The sequence below is a fragment of the Lissotriton helveticus genome, chromosome 8 (assembly GCF_964261635.1).
Source record: "Lissotriton helveticus chromosome 8, aLisHel1.1, whole genome shotgun sequence".
In the NCBI taxonomy this organism is placed as follows: domain Eukaryota; kingdom Metazoa; phylum Chordata; class Amphibia; order Caudata; family Salamandridae; genus Lissotriton; species Lissotriton helveticus.
Window position 1 is genome coordinate 1,537,334,964 of NC_136069.1, and position 20,320 is coordinate 1,537,355,283.

The 20,320-nt window shown below is 42.8% G+C and overlaps 1 long non-coding RNA gene across 2 annotated transcripts in view; it reads right to left on the minus strand.

Moving 5' to 3' along the window:
• Positions 1–20,320, minus strand: part of LOC144772041 (uncharacterized) — a 152,020-nt gene that overhangs the window by 95,428 nt on the left and 36,272 nt on the right. For both annotated transcript variants that reach the window (XR_013599613.1, XR_013599614.1), the window contains one exon: positions 14,584–14,718. This is a non-coding gene — a long non-coding RNA (uncharacterized LOC144772041). The remainder of the gene's footprint in view (positions 1–14,583; positions 14,719–20,320) is intronic.

A 20,320-nucleotide genomic window follows, 5' to 3' on the forward strand; every position in this document is an offset into this window, starting at 1 on the left:
CCAGACTTGTCGCTTGCGGGACAGGCATTGCAATATTAGCAACACTAGCAAATTGTGTAAGAGAATTTAGAGATGTTGGCGATGTCAAGGTCTGTTTTCCTTTGAGAGGTCTGTATCCCCACATTTGTAGCTGGTACCAAAGATTTTCATTAGAAATCCTGATTCGTGAATATTGACGAGTCAGCATTTCTGAAAATATTTTCTACCACTCCCTTTGGGCTATGCTGGACTTAAATATTTATAGAATATACAACAGGAGTGAACCAAAAACCTGCAGGGACCTCGGTAAAATGTGTATCTTACAACCATGTCCCAAGGGGCATCATTAAAGGAGTACAGTTTTATCATTCATAAAATACTTAAACTAATGTATTGCACCCGTAAATGAAATACAACACAGGAGATATGGCCTACTATAATCCAATAGACAATGATTTAATCATCTACTAATATTCCATTAGTTGCAGAATCAATTACAATTTACAGAGAAAAAAGTTCTTGAACACACAGTGCTCGTGAGGTTCATATGGACAGCCCATAGTGATACATTTAAAATACAGAAGCAGCAAAAAGTAATGATAGTCCAATACTGTGCATGAGTAAAGGTAAGGGTAAGAAGTTCATATATGGGCCATTGCACAATAAGTATCCTTTTTCAGCTAGAAAACTGTAGATGGCATTTTAACCTTCCTCAGTTTCTCAGGTCATCATCAGGATCAAAAAATTGATTTCTGCTGTATGAGTTTCAAAAGGATAGGATAAATGCAAGGATATTGGGACAATTAATGCTGAGTGCAATGGAGCTTCCGTAATCTGACCAATGTTGCTCTGGTCGAAATAAATTGAGGTGCAGGGAAAGATTCCTCTAACCAGAGAATTGGCGCCAGGGAGCAGCACACAAGAAAATCATGACGTATGTGGGGACGAATGGGGAATTACTGGGTGAATCAGACATGGAATTACTAATTCTACAGACAGAGGGAGAATCGCTTGGCCAAGTTACAATCATACAAAGACAGGGACTTCATTTATGAAAACCTCACCTTGTGGAACCAGGAATATTTAGAGTCAAAGTCAAGTCAAAAGAAACTTTATTTCGATTGAATTTACAATCATAAAAGTGCATTAAAAACAAATAATTACAACAATTTATAAAAGTTTCAATTTAAACATTTTTAGCTGAAGAATACATGACACAATGAATCGATGCATTAGGAAATCATTAAAAAATCGTCTATACAGTGTCACTCTGTAAAGGGATGAGATAACAGGTTGTTCATATAGAACTGATTAGAGTCTTATGACACAGTAAGCAATAGTTGGGAATGAATTTTCAAGCATGCTTTAAGGAAGCAAGCTACAGATTTTGCAGCAGACGGGGTATCTAGATACTGAAGAGCCAAAAGAGCAGGTCTGCATCTTCTCAGACCTAATTGTCGGAGAAGAGGGACCAACCAGCGTTTACGCGGAGTCTCATAAAAGTTGCAAAAAAAGGTTACATGCAAGGTAGACTGGCGGGTACATCCATCACAGGGGCAGCTGGCTAATTCGCGTGACCAATCAGAAGGCTCAGGAAGTGAAACAAGACGATAGAATAAATCAAATCGGAACCTAGTTAAAACATATCTATCATAATTTGACAGGTAAAATGACAGATAAGGTTGGATGCCATAGGAGGATTGTATCGTCGTTAAATGAACATTTGATTGTTTGCCAATTTCGGAACACATGCGTAAGTCTCTTAAATGGGCAACACACATATTCTTCAAAGTTTTTCTTGATATAGCCATTAGTGAGACAGGGTCAGTAAAAAATGTTGAACAATTCAGATCACTCAAGAATTTAGAAACATATAATAGCCAGGGAATCTTTTTCCAATAGGTCAACGTTTATTTAGAGTCAAATCTGCCCGGTTATGTTACAATTAAATTCTTAAGATTTAGACTGTTCTATAGCCTCATTTATGAATTGGAGGGGAAGTGGAATCCAGCACTTAAAGGAAAAATTGCCTGTAGACTCTGTGAACTCACTTGCGCATCCTATGTATTTGCCCTGAACTCTATTTAAGAAAAAGTTACGCACAAATGATTTTTAACAAGGCAAACATAAGATCTACTATAGAGGCAATCAGATTTTCTTCTAGACTTAAAGATAATAGTGCAATTATAAGAGTAATAACATTTTTGAATGAAGTTTCCAAAGTGTTAGTCACTTGAGCTGTGCAATTTCTTTTGTTATAGATCTTAATTTATGTATGCTAAGTACTTTTTAAACAATTGTTTTATACATGCACAATGTGATATACAGTTTTTTATTGTAATCTTTGGATGAATACAATAAAACGTCGTACTACTATTAATTCCAATGCCAGTATCTCATTTTTCAGTCTGAGCTCAGGGTTCCACTAGGAATCCCTGCTTAATGTACCACCCCCTACCCTCCAAAGAGTTAACGGAACCCTGGGTATCATTAACTGTGGGGATGTAGGATTAACACCCACAGGATCGGGGCATTTGTAATGAGGCACAAGATGCTTCCAAATTACAAAAACGCCTGAAAAATGGTCCTTTTCATTACAAGACACAAACCACCCCAAAGCAAATACTTTGCCCGGAGATTGGGGGTGTGAGCTTCAGATTTCCTGACAGTCACACCATCATATAAGGTTAAAATACATTATACACCAAGCAGGGCACATGAGAGGGGCTTAAGGGGTAGCAGAAAGGGAGAGGAATGCAGATTGGTATGAATTCTTGGGGGCTCACTAAAATGGCCTAACGATCGCCACCGCAGTGCCGGCGGTGGCGATCGTTACGCCATCGTAATGAAAAATATCCACTACCATATTAGGATAGCGGTGGGTATCGCGCGGACGCAAAGTCCGTTCTCCGCTTTCCCTCCGATGGCAATCGTCACCATTGCCTGCCGGGCAGAGCTGGACCACTAATATGGTGGCGGTGCCTAGCAGGCACCGCCACCATATTAGAATGTGGGTGAGTATAGGCTGGCGGGAATTGGCTTTGGGGGCATGTTGCGGGCCCCCTCGGACGGGAGGGTGGGAGGGGTGCATTGGTTCCCCCCTGCAGTTCCCTGCACCAAGTGGCAGGCACCACGTGGTGCAGGGAAATGCCGTGCATGCTCTTTTCCCATTGCGGACGGTGCTGTAGCCAGCAGCACCGTCTGCAATGGTAAAAGGCCAGGATGCACCTGCCAGTATGGTGGGCGCATCCTAAGTGGGCTGGTGGGACCGCCGCACGCCTGGCGGGCGGTCCCATCACTGGTATGATGCCGCCCGCCATCATAATGAGCCCCATGGTGAGAGAAAGGCAGTATTTTGTAACATAATCAAAACATTTTTAGGACTTTCAAAACAGAGATGAGAAGGAGTGTGTGTGTGTTTTTGTCAGTGTCTGCCTACAACAATCCTATGTCAAATCCGAAAGACACCTCCCCATACCCAACTGAAAGCACCTGTACCCAACTATTCATCACAAAATACATTTATTAGGGGGGTAAAACCCCAAACATCCCCTGCCTGCAAATCTGCTAGAAATTGGAACTCACTGCCAAAGCCGCTTGGAGTTTATACTAGTCTCCTCTGATTGAGGACACTTTTAAAAACCTTCTTGTTCCAACCCTATGAGTTACAGATTGTTCCCTTGTAATGTGGACCAGTTGTAGCGCCATGATACTTCGGCCACCGTGCGCTTCACACATATGTACAATAGAGCCTATGGCTGTGGAGGTCTGGCTGTTCATCGTTAGACTGCTTCTACTATGTATGGTGTGCAGATTCCTTAAGTGAAGACAGGTCTTGCATATGTTGTGCAGTATTGACGTGCTCACATTTTATACGAATCAGTTACAAAGTGTTTCCAAAAGGTGATCGTGCTTAAACTAGGCACAATCATAGTTTTTGGACTCAGATCAGTTATGTCTTAATGTACGTGCATTTTTGATTTTTAGTCCATGTGTCTTTGTTACAGCAGCATATTCTTGATTTCCTCTTGGATCTCTGTAAATGGAAGTGCTTATGTTTCAATTTTAGTTTCTTTGTTCTGTTTTTGGACTTGTGTTTTATGTTTAATTATAATAAATTAAACTGATGTCAAAACTACAAAGGGTATTCCTGCGAGCTCCACCAAACACAACTGTTCATTCAAAATATCAAGAGTGCACAGTTGACTGATTAATAGAGAGCCAAGGCCCATGTGCTAAATGATTGACAGCAGAGCTGTGGACTGATCCATATTATAAGAGGGAAGCCTACAAAGATAACACATCTGACAATGAGCACAGATTAATTATACAGTTGCATCGAGCATCACCTCGTAATCAAGAAGTACAATGCATCATAAGTAAAGCCATGTTTTATATGTTTTATTTAGGAACATGCAGCATGGCATTTCAGCTGGAAAAGTTAAACAATAGCAAGCAGATTTGTTGTTATGATTTTTGTAAGGTGAAAGCCCTAGGGGCAGTGCCAACCTGCTCCTCATTTCGTCACATTGACCCTCTCTGTATGATTTTCTGTGTTACAAGTCTCCTGAGGAGTGCCCTACATGTTTAGAATGTTTGTCATGAGTGACTACAATCCACAAGTCGTGACATAACTAGCAGGTTGTGGCAGCTGAATCATAGTTGCAAGGGCCTGGCCTTTTCCCCCTACACTCAGAGGTATATTTACAAAGAAAGTGGTGGAGTGTGTTGTTAAGCCTAGAAGGCTAACGACACGCTCCACCACTTCAGAAATACAGGGCTGCACCATATTGACAAGAATATGGCGCAGCTCTGCGTTTCCCCCGACAATGGCGATAACCTCATCTCCCCAGCTCCAATGCAGGAACCCTTGCACTGTGTATTGAGGGGAAGATTGTTTATGTGCAGGAAGGTTTCCCTTCCTGCATATAACCAATCTAGAAATGCTGTTTTGTAACTTCTATGTGTGCTGCTTAATGCAGCTCACATAGAAGTTGCAAAACGATGTTTTTTTAAAAATGATTGTTTATGTGCAGAAAGGGGGACCTTGAAAATAGGAGGCAGCATCAAAATGAATGGGTGTTGCGGTGGAACGTCCACAATAACACCCATTGCCCTCCCCTTTCACGCTAAATGATAAGCCGCGTTAAGTGGCTTAACGCTGCCTGGTAAATAAGTCAAAGTTCCTATCGCCATCAAAATGTCACTAAAAGTGAAGTTGTGGTGGTAATAGGGGCTTGTAAATATGCCCCTCAGTGAGGATACTGCCTACAGACTCCTCCCATGTAAAGTTCATGGAATCTGTCTTCATTGATCCCAGTAAATACTCTTGAGTTTAAGAGGTATGTAATTAGTGCTTGGTTGCATGAGGTGTGTAATACCCCTTGTTTAAGGTCTCCTTGCATGTATGCACAACCCAAGTTTGTAATGTGCATCATAGGGGTTAGTGGTAGTCTGGGCCAGTCTGCGCTCTTGTTCTTTTCCCCATGCAGAGGAAAGCATAGTAAAGCCAAGGGCATGTGAATGCTTTGATCTTCTGTTCACCGTCCATGGACCAATCCAGCTCAAGCAGAGCGGCGTGTGGCCTGAGGTTGCAAAACCTAAGCAAAGAACTGTGGCCAGAGGAAGACTTAGCTAGGAGACGTGCATGGGGATGAGAGACAGCGCTGGAAGGAAGCAGCGGCTAGAGAAACCATGCAGCTTACTGCCCAGCTGTCTCAGTGTTTCTATGTCCCTGCTCAGACTTCTGGTGTTCTGGAGGCTGATGGGGGATGGCAGCATTGAGAAGGGGAATTCTCGCTGCATGAGAGCGAGATGATGAATTTCCTCTGAAGGGCATGTTGGTGTTCTCAGGGAGTGGGGATTCTCTCTTCACCATCCACTAGTCACCAGCTGACCCAACTCTTGTCTGACGTTGCAATTGTACACCTGGTTACCAGCTCAACGTCACCTGCTGGCCAACCACATATTTGGCGAGGATGGTGTGTCGACTGCAACGGCAAACTTGAAAGGCACTGTTTGGTAAGTAGCATGCCTTCCAGTATCTAACTATGCTTGATGTGCTGTCGTTTGATGTTGGCCAAGTCGCAAAGATTGGACATTGCGCACTGCTTAGAATCAGTTCAATTGAGCAACATGGAGCAAAACAGCACCTTCCAGCAGCTTTTCTGACTGTTGTGCTTTACTTACTGCCTCAATTAGAGTTTGGAATGTTGCGATGTTAGGAAGGACCATGTCCACATTTCCTCAGGGTGCGGCTCCTGTTATTTCTGACAATACATAAATTTCCAAATTTACCTCAGTTGGTGTCAGCATTGTCTTTTCCACATTTGGCGTAGATGGGAAGAGCAGGCGCGAGCCTACCCATGCATTGTTCAACAATGGACATTGTGGCTGTAGCGGTGGTTTGTACATGTTGCTGTTGTGAAGTGACTTTGTCATTTGGTTGGACATCCAAGTAAAGGAAAAGACGTCCATTTAATTTAATTTCGCTATTTATTTGTGACAAGTCAATTACGGGGGCGTGCATAAACTGGAGGATCCAGAGAGCTGAGCGAAAGCCGAGAACATGTGATGCACAAACGGTGCAAGTCTATTCATGTGATTTCTTTGCCTCTCAATAGACACATTCTACAGAAACACATTGATATACATGCGTCTCTGTAAGGAAAGTGGATGCTTAGTAATTGATTGGTTTACGCAAGTCTCTGTGAGGAAGGCAGGTCGCTGCTTTCTCTGCAACACATCAGTGACTGAACTAGTAGGTTGCTGTGTTTGCAAATTGTGAAGCCTTTACTTAAATACTACATAAGCCTGTCTTCAGCTAATTCAATTAAAATATACCAACTCCTCTTTTCATTCTTCAACAGGTAGGAGAGCCACCGATGGATTGCTCCCGGTTTTTCTTGATTATGTGGAAGTGTTGGAAGGGGACGATTGCACATCACGAAGGAAAGGCACCTTATTAAAACATTGTCTTGGTTTGAAAGAATTTATGAATCCTACACCTCCTGAACATCCTGGGATGTTGATGTTTTTGAGCATGGCACTAAACAACTGTCTTAAAGATATGGAAAGAAAGTTATTCTGGTAATGGAGAGATATACATTTTATTCCAAGGTGCAGCAAGGGTGAATCCTTTGAAGATTGTGGTTCTGCTCTTTATAGACTGGTTGTTTCATGTGAATTTGAAACAATAGCTTATGACCAAGTACTTAGAGGCCAAGTCATGATGAGGGATAAAAGAAAAAAAGTCCAGGAAAGACTATAGATGGGGATTGAAATCACATTAAATGCTACTATTAATATATCTAAGTGCATTGAATAGTCAGAGAAATTTGTTTGTGTAATCAGAGGGCAAAATCATCTTAATGTTGTACGTGAAAGAACTTTGAGGTTCTGGCTGAGAATAATGGGGTTAAAAGAGATAGGTCTAACAAAGATAAAAGAGAGTGGGAGAGCATGAGAAATGAGAGAAATGGCAACAGAATATCTTGGTATCATTCTGGTAGTTTCCACCATGCTGGAAATTTTAAAGAATGTCGAGGCATTGATAACATTTGAAATCATTGCAGATGCAAAGGGCATTTTGGATGGGTTTGTAAAGCAAATGTGAGCAACAGAATTAATACGGTTACCAATGTAGTACAGTATGAGGAAGTAACTGAAGAGTAATTCAATCCTAACCATGTAATGTGCGTGAAAAACAGCAAAACTATGGGGTTTTCTAAATATGTTTTAAGTGTTGATGGTTAAAAATTGGAGATAATGGTGGATTCTTGGGCATGTTACAGCATTAATAACAAATAATTGTGGGACCGACTCAGGATAAAGAATTATTTCTCTCCTCCGGATATTCAGCCGGGGAGGTACCAGGGCCATAAAATTGATCTAATTGGTTATGTTTGGGCCAATTTGTGTTTTTCTGGTCGAGAACCTAAAGAGAATATTTATTTATTAGGAAAGTGTGATCCCATTCCGGGCTGGGCCTAAAAATAGGAATTGGAAATTCCCCTAGATCCCAATGCTTTACCACCAGTTTATTCAGTGATTGGTAAGAGTAATTATGAAGCATACAGGGCATTACTAAAGGACAATTATCTAAAGGAGTTCAGAGACAAATTCGGAAGTTTAGTTGGCTTTAAGGATAAGATGATAATGAAAGTTAATGCCATTCACATAAGCCATACGGTCTGCAATGTGCAGTTGAATTATGGATCCTAGGTAAAGGCTATTTTAAATGATCTATATAGCAAATAAATAATTGAACCAATTGAGGGGCATATTTACAATAAAGTGGTGGAGCGCGGGTTAGCTCCAAAATTGCTACCGCTGTGCTCGGTCTCTTTAAAATATCAGGGGTGCACCGTGTCCACAATAATATGGTGCACCCCTGCGTTTCTCCTGCCACTAAATTCAGCTGCCTAGCACCTACGCATGCACCCTTTCCCTATAGCGCAAGGGTGTCTGTGTTGAGGGAATGATTGTTTATATGCAGGAAGGTGTCCCTTACTGCACATAAACAATCACAAATGGCGATTTGAAACTTCTATGTTTGCTACATTGTACAGCACACATAGAAGATGCAAATCATTATTTTTTAAATGATTGTTTATGTGCAGGAAGGGACACCTTCCTGCACATAAGTAACTATTCATGGCATTTTGTTGTTTCTAGGCCAGCTGCACAATGCAGCACACACAGAAACAGCAAAAATGACGAGGAATAAAGCATTTTTCCTCATTTTGCCATGTTAAGACTAGGTTTCCTTGAAAATAGTGGTGATAGGGGCTTGTAAATATTCCCCTGAGTCTTCTCCCTGTGTTTCCCCAGTTGTATTGTTACTGAAGAGCTGAGGAGAGCTGAGACTGTGTATTGATTTGAGGAGTCTGTATGTAGAGGTGCTGCTTTTGGGAACCTTAAGCTTGTAAATGCCCCATTTCTAAGATCATTCAAAACTGGTGATGAGTGAATAGATGCTATTGTTGCAAAGTGGTGATATAGAAGAATGTGTAAGATTATATATTTCACCCTCGGTAAATGCGTCTGAAAGAAATTGTTCCCTAATAGAAAGGCATTGCTAGCTTGTTCATGGGCAGTGGATCATTTTAGGAAATTTCTTTGGGGTACTAGATTTACTCTTTGGATTGACCATAAGCCTTTGGTCAATGTTCTGTATCCAAGTAGGAAATGGTCGCTTATGGCATGGTTGCTTCGTCTAGCAGCCAAGTTACAATTTTATCAATTTAAGGTTGAATTTGCCCCTGGTGTGAACAATGTGATGCAACCGCATGTCTTGTCTACCTTTAGATCCAGGTTTTGTAGAGAATGAGATGGTTGTTGAGAGTGAGGTGAATTCGCTTTACAGGATATCAATATTCTGAGTGTACAGGAATGTTGGTCAACTAAGCCAGGCAGTGGTTTAGCCACTATTTCCAGGCATTTGTGGGATTTGGAAATGCATAAGGATATTAAAATTAAGAATGTGCATGAAGATTTTACAAAGTAATGGCCACCTGTGAGAAAGCTCAGTGAGGACACAGGAGTGTTTATCAAGATAAACGAATAATTGATATGTGTTATAGTATATAAATATATTAATGCGAGGAGATAAAGTTATTCCTCTGCTTGGATTGAGGAAGAACATTTTTGACATGGGTCATGAAGGGCAGATAGGCATGCCAGCTACTAAAAGATAGATTAGAGAAATTTATTAGTGTCTTGGAATGGACCGATTAATTGATTTTGAGGTAGGCAGTTGTGAAGTATGTGCACGCACTAAGCCATGAATTACTGACTGTAATCCCATTAAAGGTGCTTCAAGACCCTCAAGGAAAGTAGGCATTAATAACCTTGGTCCCTTTAATATTTTACCTAGAAGAGAAGCATTCACCTTAGTGTTGGCTGATTACTTTTTTAAGTGGCCTTTGGTGAGAATGCTGGAAAAGATCAGTTCTGAAGCTGTTATATATTTTCGTGAAGATATGTTCTGTAGAGAGAGCTTGCTAGAGGAATCGGTTTCTGACAATTGTCCAGAGTTTGTAAACAAGGTATTGAAGAATTATCTTTCAAGTTGCAGGATAAAGCAGAAGAAAAGCGCTAATTATTGTCCCCAATCCAGGTAGAGCGGTTTAAACGAGTTGTAAGAGAATCGATGCAACTAGCGGCAAGGAGTGGATTATCATGGAGAAAAGCACTTTAGACTACTTATTTAACTTACACAACTACACCAAATCTGGTGATGGGTAATTTACCTTTTGAATTAGTAAGAGGTAGAAAGCCAGGGTCGAAGCTGATGCCGTGGTGGCTTAGAGAGGGTAAGTGCTGGGAGATGGAGCCTGATTTCAGAGATGTAAAAGAAAATGTTTAGAGGTAGCAGAACAGAATGAATATAGAGATGGACCGTATTAGAGAAAAATATACTCCAGTAACTGTGTGTTCATCACCCAGCCTCCTTACTAATCTTCTATAACATTGTGTTTTACCTTTGATAGTGGAATCTTTGTGAGTTACCCCCCGACTTCTGCCATTTTGGACCACAGTTTATTATTTGGCCGGTTTCAATGACCATTCATTTGCGACTTTCATTGAAGTTATAACATATATCTCACCCTGCTAATGTGGTTTCTTCATTTACTTTAGTCTAAAATGCATATTCTCATTCGCATCATTGATCATCACAGCCCACCTAATTTGCATCATTCTCGTTAGTTAAATGTTTTTGCACTTAAGTACTGGACTCTTCCTCTCATATCAATATCAAGTTAGGTTTCTGTAAAGCCAGATTTTTGTCTATCTTGTCCTTCGAAATTCACCTTATTACATTTGCTTGTCTTACATCTTTGGCCTTACTCATCATTTACCGAACTGGTACACTCACCTTGTTTGTCGAGGATCTGAATATTATTCTTTCCTGTTTCCAGCACACTTCATAATTGAAGGTCTTAGGCAGCTTTAATTTACAAGTTTCTAATTAAACAATAATGCTTCCTCTATGCATTTTCATGGAATATTTTAACCTTTTTGAGTTGCAGTCCCGACCCACACATAATTATGGTGGAACACTGGATCTCATTTTCTACCCATCCTGCTTTTGTTTTGCGTCTCCTAATTCCCCTTTTCTTGGTCCTCCTCTGATCATGTCATTTTAGGCTCACTGACCCTATGCTGCCACACTGACCGATATAATCAACGTGTTGCTGGTGTAACCTGAACTATCTCTCTCCTGAACTGTTGGCAACCTAATCCCAATATACTTTGCCTTCTGTGGCCAATTCTCTACCCTAGTGCAAGAGTGTCTTGATGTCCTATAGGAACTCTGAATCCTGTAACGATGGGGGAAGTAATATTGAAGTGCATAGGAGATGTGAAGGCATGGTCCACATCTCAAGAGACCTGGTGCCGATTTACGTGGTGGGGGATAACATTGGTAAGTGGTTTTCAGTTCATGAGGTGGCATTGTAGATGGATAGAGTCCCAGAGGCCGACCTTGACACACTAGAAGCACATGCCGATTGCTGGGAGGGATTCCCTAATGGCCCTAGGTGCAGCAGACCAGGTTACTAGAGACACTTATAACCGAATTTGGTCTAACCCCAGAAACATATTGCCAGAAACAGTCAGACCAGTCCTGGATGATTTTATAGACTCATATAGAAAGCCACTAGATGGTTGGATGAAGGGTATTAAGGTAAAGGATTATGATGGGCTGTATAATTGGATTACGCAGGAGCACATCTTGATTAATTGCTTTACAGAGTTATGCCAGCACCTCATTGCAAGCTCACTGTGCTGGAAGGAACTCATAAAGGAGGCTGCTTTCTACTCAGTAACAGTGTACAAGAAGGTACCCAGGTGTGATCACAAGAAGAGTGGCCCACGATCCCCCACGTAGAGTGATAGAGAAAGCCAAAATAATGCAAAACAGTTCTCTAAATGGCCCCAAATGAGTATTCATGGGCGAGATCCCCAGACCAATTTCCAGCAGAAGGGTATTTTTGGTGGGAGGAAGCCCCTGGTGCTATATTACTAGGCCTGGTGTTATGACTGTCTACAGACAGGGCACAGGAGCGTGGATTTAGCTGGAAGCCACCCACAGGTGGTCACACTGCAGGGGTGTGTAATGTAGCCCTAGTGGTACGTTATTCCCAAAAGGAGAGGGTCGAGCATGCCCTAGTATCCCTTAGCTGGTAGCAGTGCTTAATTTAAGCCAGTATTTGCAGGGGGTGCCCACCAGCACTAATTTTTGGGGACCGACACTGACATTTTCCGAGAGCAAGAGAGGGAAAACATACACAGGGAAAAAAGAGGAAGAAGAGGAAGACGTAAAACCCAACACAAAGGGGCAGGCAGTTTCTGGTAGGCCCTATGTGCATTTAGGACTACACAGCCTTGGTATTTGGGGCACTTGTGCTGGCCGTGGGTTTTTGAAAAGAGCTTTGGGCACTGGCCCTTTTTCTTTGACAAACTAACCTCAGGCTGGGACGTGGAACAAGTAGGTATGCTGGTGATTCCTGGACGTAGAAGACATCACTTCCAGAAGGTCACACTGGCACTGCCACCTGTGCCAGACAGACCATTCTGGTAGCAAGGCTGATTTCCATAAGGTAACGCAGGTCCATGTGCAAGGGTATGCCTGCCCTCTGGCATCCTTAGAATGAGAGGTGGTAGTCGCCCACAAGAATGTCATTGTTGTCCCCATATGTCTTTTGACTGCATCCTGGGCAATAAGCTCCCACTGGAGGGAAAACGGCTGAGAATTGAACCGCAAAACAAAGATTCCTGGGGATAGAGAAGTACTAGGACAGGCATACTGTCCCTAAACTGAGGTTGTGGAGCCCCAGATAAAAAGGAAAAGGTAGGAGATTGACCAGAGGGTCAGTGGTTACCTGCTCTGAGGGAAGAGCACCCCAAATCTGGCCCTATTGAGAGCAATTCTTGGCTGCACTGTCTCAGAGGCTGGGGACAAGAGGCCTGTGCCAGGCAGACCCCTTCATCACACTGCCAGAGCGTGTCACCCTTGAAGGGGACTATGTGTCCACCCAGGAAGTGTAGGTCTGCCGAGGACATGTTCAGTCTTGAGGTGCAGACTGATGAGCCAATCTCAGTACGTCACCCCTAAGCTGGTGAAGTAGAAGTGAAAGGAGGGAATCTGCAATCTGAAGTTGCAGCTTCCTTATTGGAAAAAACTAAGAGGCCACAGAGACCTCGGCAACAAGTAGGGGACTCCTAGCCAGCCCCATGGCTGGGTGTGCGGCATACCAAATGCCCCAGATTGGAGCCTGCCCTGGCAGAGGATGCCCAGGGGCTTGGTTCCTACCACTGACCTCTGTCAGTGGCATCTGTTGTTGTTAGCTTTTGTATCAGAGCTATTTCTGAGTTGGGGACGGAAGTCTGACCTAGGGGACAGAATGGGCCTCATCACTTTGTTGGCCATGGTGGTACTGTCCACCTACTGGGATGCATCTGTCAGCAAGCTAGCGTTAGTCACCTCACAGGTGGGTCTGTTGGTGAAGAGAAGGGTTCCCCATGTACATGATAATTTGTTAGGGAATATGTTGATAGAGGAGCATGTCCTAGACAAGTGTGCCACTGCAGAAGCAATGAATTGTCCACGTTCTATCGCCTGAGCAGGGAAGTCCATCAAGGGATTGATTAGTCTACCCTAGCCTTTGGCTGGGGGCTTATTTTGTAGGAAATCCACCTTTTTTGCGTGGTCAATCCATGTTTTTCATCTCTTGAGTGACCCTATGTTTTTATTGGCTTTAGAACTCTATGCGATTTACCCCTACTAACCAGTAGTAAAGTGCCTGTGTTCCCTCTTTTAACATTATTGAATTGGCGTGCTATTAATTGGCATATTTAACTTGTGTATAAGTCCCTGGTATATGGTATACATTGTACCCGGGCTGGAAGTTAAATACTAACAGCATCTATTGTGCCATCCACTATAGAGGCAGTTAAACACGGCTTTAGGACTATCAGTGTAGCCTGAGTTTGAATTGCCAAAGTTAACCCCATTGACAGGTAATAACCTTCCTTATAAAAATGTATAAGTTCCCCGAATGTAGGCCTTATAGCCCAAAAGGCAGGGTGAGTGCATTTAAAAGGAGGATATGTGAAAATTTTAAGTTAGTATGTTCTTACAGTGAACAGTCCCTAATGCTATTTTTACTGTAGGAAGGCTGGCTGGTCCATAGAGAAACACTGGGAAGCAATAATAAATAGTAATCCTATAACACGTTAATGGGACCAGCGAGGAAAACAACGAAACTACTTTTGTAATAGTTCTTATTGAATAGTGAAGTCAGATTTTTTTTAAATATTAAGGAAAAATAACTTTTCGAAAGTTAACCTTTACCTGCCAGAACTGTCAGATGGCTAATTAGCATAAACATCTGACTATAGGGCCTGGAATCCTAAGGTCTAGACCCAACCTTGAGAGGCAGTTCACAGAGTGGGCCCAAAACGCCCAGTACACTGACAGACTAAGAGACATCATCATGCCTGTAAAGGTTAATTTGTCTGTGAAACTGAGCATAGCATTTTTTTTGCGAAGCTCATGCTGGAATGAGCATGCTCAAATTCTCACAAGATTTCCAGTACCTGCTAGATTCAGTGGCCATCGTGGGCACCTCTTCTAGAACCTCCTTGCCATTAGAAGAAACTTACTGGAAGGATCCCTGCTCTCCCCATGGCTGTTTTTTTGGGCGCTTTCCTGGCCAACCTGCTGAATTGAACCTGTAGGAAGGAAAATAAGATTTACAGAAACAACACCTTTACTGAGGCGGTAACGTGCAAACAGTGATACCGCACATTCGATATTTCATTGACAAGCCTACTTGAAAATTCGCCTACACGTTTGTGTGCACACTTTAAACATTCCCTGTAAAAAAAGGAAGGAGAATAAACTATACAACTTGGAACTGTTTGAGAAGTTAACTAAATCACAAAATATGTTAAAAGACTCAAAGAGTTGTTATGCTTGAATAATGTCATTTATAGCATTCTTAAGTAGTTTTGAATACTTTAGCGCATCAAATTTGAAACTGTCAATTGTGAATGTTTATTGTTTCGCATGAAGAACAGCCACAAGAAGCTCATTGTGACTAGAAGGGATAGCTTCAAGGTAGTGATTTCTGGTATGCTAAATGTTTTTTGCTAACAAATACATTAAAATTTAGGACTGAAAATCGGGTGTACCAGTCAACTAGCACAAAAATATAATTTTCCCTCATTGACCAAAGTACTTCAATAATGACATGCTTCCAATTCTTTATAATCCATTTTTAAAGTACATTAGTGACAAACACGAATAGTTCGTTTTTTTCTTTTTATTTGCACAAAATATTTCTTTTTTTATATCAATCTTTTTTCATAAGAGATTCATTTTATCTTTTGTATGTATCAAAAAAAAGTATTTCTTTTCATTTCTTTTTTCACATTATTTCATAGTTTCTATATGTGAATACATCATAGAAAAATCACCATCAAAAAAGCATGATTACTCCAATACAATACATACATAATAAAAAACACAATATTAAGAAAAAATGACAATCCACAAAAGATACACCCCTGGATGCACAACAATCTCACAACAATCATACCATTACAACCTCACTCTCACTAAATCCACTCAAACAATATCTGTACACGGCCGAGATCTAAATGACAAAGAAAATCTCTGCCAAAAGATAAATCTCAAATGACAAGCATGAGATTCCGCACTAGGGGTCGATTAGGATGGCGGACGGACCTGCGTCCGTCCGCCACCCCAGAGTAGGAGGGACCGTCCGCAGGGGCAGCGGCGGTCCCTCCGGTGCAATTAGGATGTGACCGCCACCCTGGCGGTCACATCCTGTATTTTTAACATTGCGGCGGGTGCTGCTTCAAGCAGCACCCGCCGCAAGGTTAAAAATGAAAGCAGTGCATTTGCATGCACAAAGCGGCAGGCACCTCGAGGTGGCTGCCGCTTCGTGCACGCAAATGCCCATGTGCACCCCCCACCCCCCCTTCACCCCTGGGGGCCCGCAACGGGCCCCCAAACAAAAGTCTGTATGCCTTTTCACTGCGGAAATGCCGCCGTGGAAAGGCATAGAAATGCTGACATCCTAATATGCCTGGAGGTGTCTGATAGGCACCGCCAGACATGTTAGAGCTTTTCCGCTGCGGTCGGAAAGCGACCGCGGCAGAAAAGCTGCGGACGGTCTTCCTGACCCCCCAGCCATCCTAATCTGGCGGGGGGTCTGTGAAGGCTCCGCAGCGGTTTTTCCGCATCCTCCGGGCCGGCGGACTCTTCCGCCGGCCCGGAGGATGCGGAAAAAACGCTATCCTAATGAGGGCCTAGGTGCGGAATCTCATGCTTGTCTCAAATGGTATGCTTGTCTCTAATGGTATGATTGTTGTGAGATTGTTGTGCATCGAGGGGTGTATCTTTTGTGGATTGTCATTTTTTCTTAATATTGTGTTTTTTCACCTTTTTGAATTTGCCCTGACACATTCCATGTTGAGCCTGTTTGCAGTAAGGCAAACAGGAACTACTGCAACAGTAGGTAGGTCAGGGCCTGAGAACATTTACCCTGTTGGCTGGTGATAGACCTCACAGCTTTAGGGTGGTCTTCCTCACAACCTTTTTCCTTCCTTCTCCACTTTTCAGACAGATTTTGCTGGCATTAGAACTCTGCACACTGTATCACAGCTAATCAGTGCTTACGAGCTTGTGCATTCTCCCCTAAACATGGTAACATTGGCCACCTGTGAGGTGACTAACGCTAGCTTCACTACCAGTACCCAGGGCCTGTAAATTAAATGCTATCAGTGGGCTTGCAGCACTCCTTGTTCAACCCACTTAAGTAGCACTCTAATCATGGCTCAGGACTGCCATTGCAGAGCCTATTTGTGTCGTATTAAACTGCCATTTTCATCTGGAATAATAAACCTATTGCCAGGCCTAAACCTTTCTTTTTAATACATATAAGACATGCCTAAGTTAGGCTCAAGACAGTCCAGAGGGCAGGGTGCAGTGTATTTAATAGGCAGGACATGTACTTTTAAGTTTTGCATGTCCTAGCAGTGAAAAACTCTTAAGTTTGATTTTCACTACTGCAAGGCACAATAGCATAACATTGGGATTACCTTATTACATTTTATAAGTGTAATTTCCAAACAGGAAGCTATTTTTAAGTCACGTTTGGTGTCTCTGGAATCACAATGTAAAATCCAAACTTATGGTGAAGTCGGATTTTAAATTACAATTCTGGAAATGTCACTTTTCGAAGGTTGCCATTTTCTTGCTTCTAGAAAGTAGGCATTTTCTTGCTTTAGCCATTTGGGACCTGTAGCCTGTCTCTGATTACATGACTGTGTGATGTTGGCAGGTGGGCTTTGTGTATTCCTCCTAGACAGCCACACACAATGGGAGATTAGGTGTGTCTCGACAGGCCATCTCTGGCAGGTTGGGAGGGGGAAGCTGGGCACAGCCTCACTTACACCCGAATAGGCTATATCCTGTTCACACACAAAGGTCTATATACCCCCTGTAGTGAGTATGGTGTCAGGGTAGGAAAAGGGAACCTCGTGCACTTCAAAGGCATGTCTTTAAAGTCTCCACAACTTCAAAGGCACCACCGGGTATTTGTGCTGGACATCAGACACCATCAAGACAGTACACGTTTGAGCTTGTGGATACTCTGCCAGGACCAGGAAGAAGGACTGATGTGCTGCTGAAGGACTTCCCCTCTGCTGAACTGTTAGTCTGCTGGATTCCTGCTTTGTTGTGCTGATCTGCTGGTATGCTGCCCACCTGCCTCGGTGAGAAGGACTGCAACTGCATCACTTGACCCCAGAACCCAGAGTGTCTCCAAGGGCTAGTAGGCTGGCCTCCTGATCTGAAGCCACAGGGACATAACAGGCTTCCAAACCCTGCACCTAGATTCTGCCCTCTGTGAGTCTACCCTGCCAAGTGGAGCTACCAACATCCTGAACCCATGGAAGGGGGCCTAACGTGGTTGCCAGCGGAACCAATGCATCTTCCCTGCTGAGCGACGCATCCTCAAACGGACTTGGCACATCTCTGCCACTGAGCAGCACATCCCCAAGCACAATGGATGCATCACCGCTGCTGCAGGGATTGGACCCGTCGCAAAAGATTTGCATCCCTGCCACCTCTCGCATCTTGAGACTGACACATCGCTTTTACAAGCCGCTGTACTACTCTTTTCCAGTGCACAAGCTCCTCGCATGCCTCGCCAACTGCAACTTTGACGATGATGCCGAAATGTCACATCACAGCTTCACTGCTCATCGGAACCGATGCATCGCCTTGGCCGTGCCTTGTATCCTCAAAACTGCACTTCACATTACAAGCCCCGTCAACAGGATCCTCGGCGTATATGCAACAAGACCTCACACCGCAGCCTCACATCTTCGAAGCAGATCCATGCAACGCTCCCCAACCAGGATTTAAGGAACCTTCATGCTCCATTGTGGTCCACCTGAACTTGTGACGTTGTCCCAGTCCAGCATGACCAGGATATCCTGAAGAGCACTTTGTGATTTTTGGAGCTATATTCCACTAGAAACTTTAACATTCAATACCTACAGTCCTACTGATTAGATTGTTGTTGTTTTGGTCTTGTTTTATTTATTAAAATGTACTCTATTTTTGTAAATCTGGTGTGGGATATTTTTGTGTTTTTTTTTCACTGTTTTACTGTTTGAACTGTTGCAAAGGTACTTTGTACGTTGCCTTTAAGGTAAGCCTGACTCCTGTGTGCCAAGCTACCAGAAGGCGAGCACAGGTTAATTTAGGGTTTGCCTGCCCATCACCTTGACTAGGATTGTGGTTGCTGCTTGACCAGGGATCATATCCCAGTCAACCAGTAAGCCAAATTACTAACAGCTAGGATGTGCCTAGGAGTTATTCCCACCCACTAGCTAGTGTCAGGCATAAATGTGGCATCTCCAGACAGCCACTTCACAACACTGGACTTGTGGAAGATCAGAAAAGGACTGACGTTTAAACCTGCAATCAGAGACCAAAGATGAGCCTAGAAGACTGGACCTGCACTCCCTCTTGTACCCAGTACTAAGAAGTAGACTCCAATGGTCATAAGGTGACTAGTGGCAACTGGAACAAAACTGGACTCTCCTTCTGGCTCCTGCCTGCCACCATGTAAGTCTCTAAGTGGCTCACCAGGGGTGGCTCCTTCTCTAGGGTATGGGGGCGTTGCCCCCCCCCCCCAAGTTGCCAGTGCTTAATTGAAAGTCCTCTGCCTGCTGTGTCTAAGGACTGGGCTCTGGCAGTGGAAACTCACTTTCTTAATCAGTGCACAGTTTGGCAGCAGTGTTCTGGTAGTGGGTTGCCAATCCTACTGATTAGCAATGCCAGTGATGGAATGTTGGCATGCGGTTACATGTTTCATCCAATAGACCTTTTTGGTTGAATGAAAGGCAAAAGGAGTTAGTATTCAATTTAACATTTTAAAGTTTGTGTAGCCCATTTGACCACACAATAAGGACCAGGAATCGATAGCTAAAGTTTAGTGGGTTTATTGCACATTAATAATCAATTCAGTAAACAGGCAAAATAGGAACATATTATGAGCATGAAGCATTACAATAAGTTTATTAATACGCCAATATGTATTCTGATGTGACACTAGAAGGCCAATAAATATGGCAGTCAGAACAATCCAACTACAGAAGAAAATGACTCAGTGTTCCTCTGAGAAACTCTGTTTCTCCTTCCTAAACATGAATAGTTCTAAGGAAGCTAACATACGTTTAAATCTAACTATGAAAGGGTCACAAGGGACAGATGAGCTAGGGAATTAGATATGCAGGAAGGTGTCAGCATAGTGAAGATTTCAAAAGAAATGTTCTAAAGAGAATGTGTTTAGCATATAGATTTATGCTTGCAATAATAGGGCAAACAGAGAGGTCTGTACCTCTCAAAGTCCAAAGGGTTCTGCTCTAAACGTTAACAGTGTATACATTCATTAAAGCATATGCACAGTCCATCATCACCCAGTGTATAAATTCATTAAAGCATACGGACAGTCCATCTTCACCCGATCCTAACACCACCCTTCCGGGGACCAAAGGTGTTGAACTTCATGTTGCACAGTGGCAACATCTTCAGATATTCTCATCTCAGGAAACCTGGGCACTCACATGACCTTGAGTACTACACCGTTACTGATATGTGATGAATTGGACGCTTCTTCAGCTCGTTAGCGCTGTACATCTCAGCACATATTATTTCTGGATCACTGACATAATATCGAGGGACATAATATCGACTATCAAAAATATCGGTGAAAAAATATCGACAGACAGA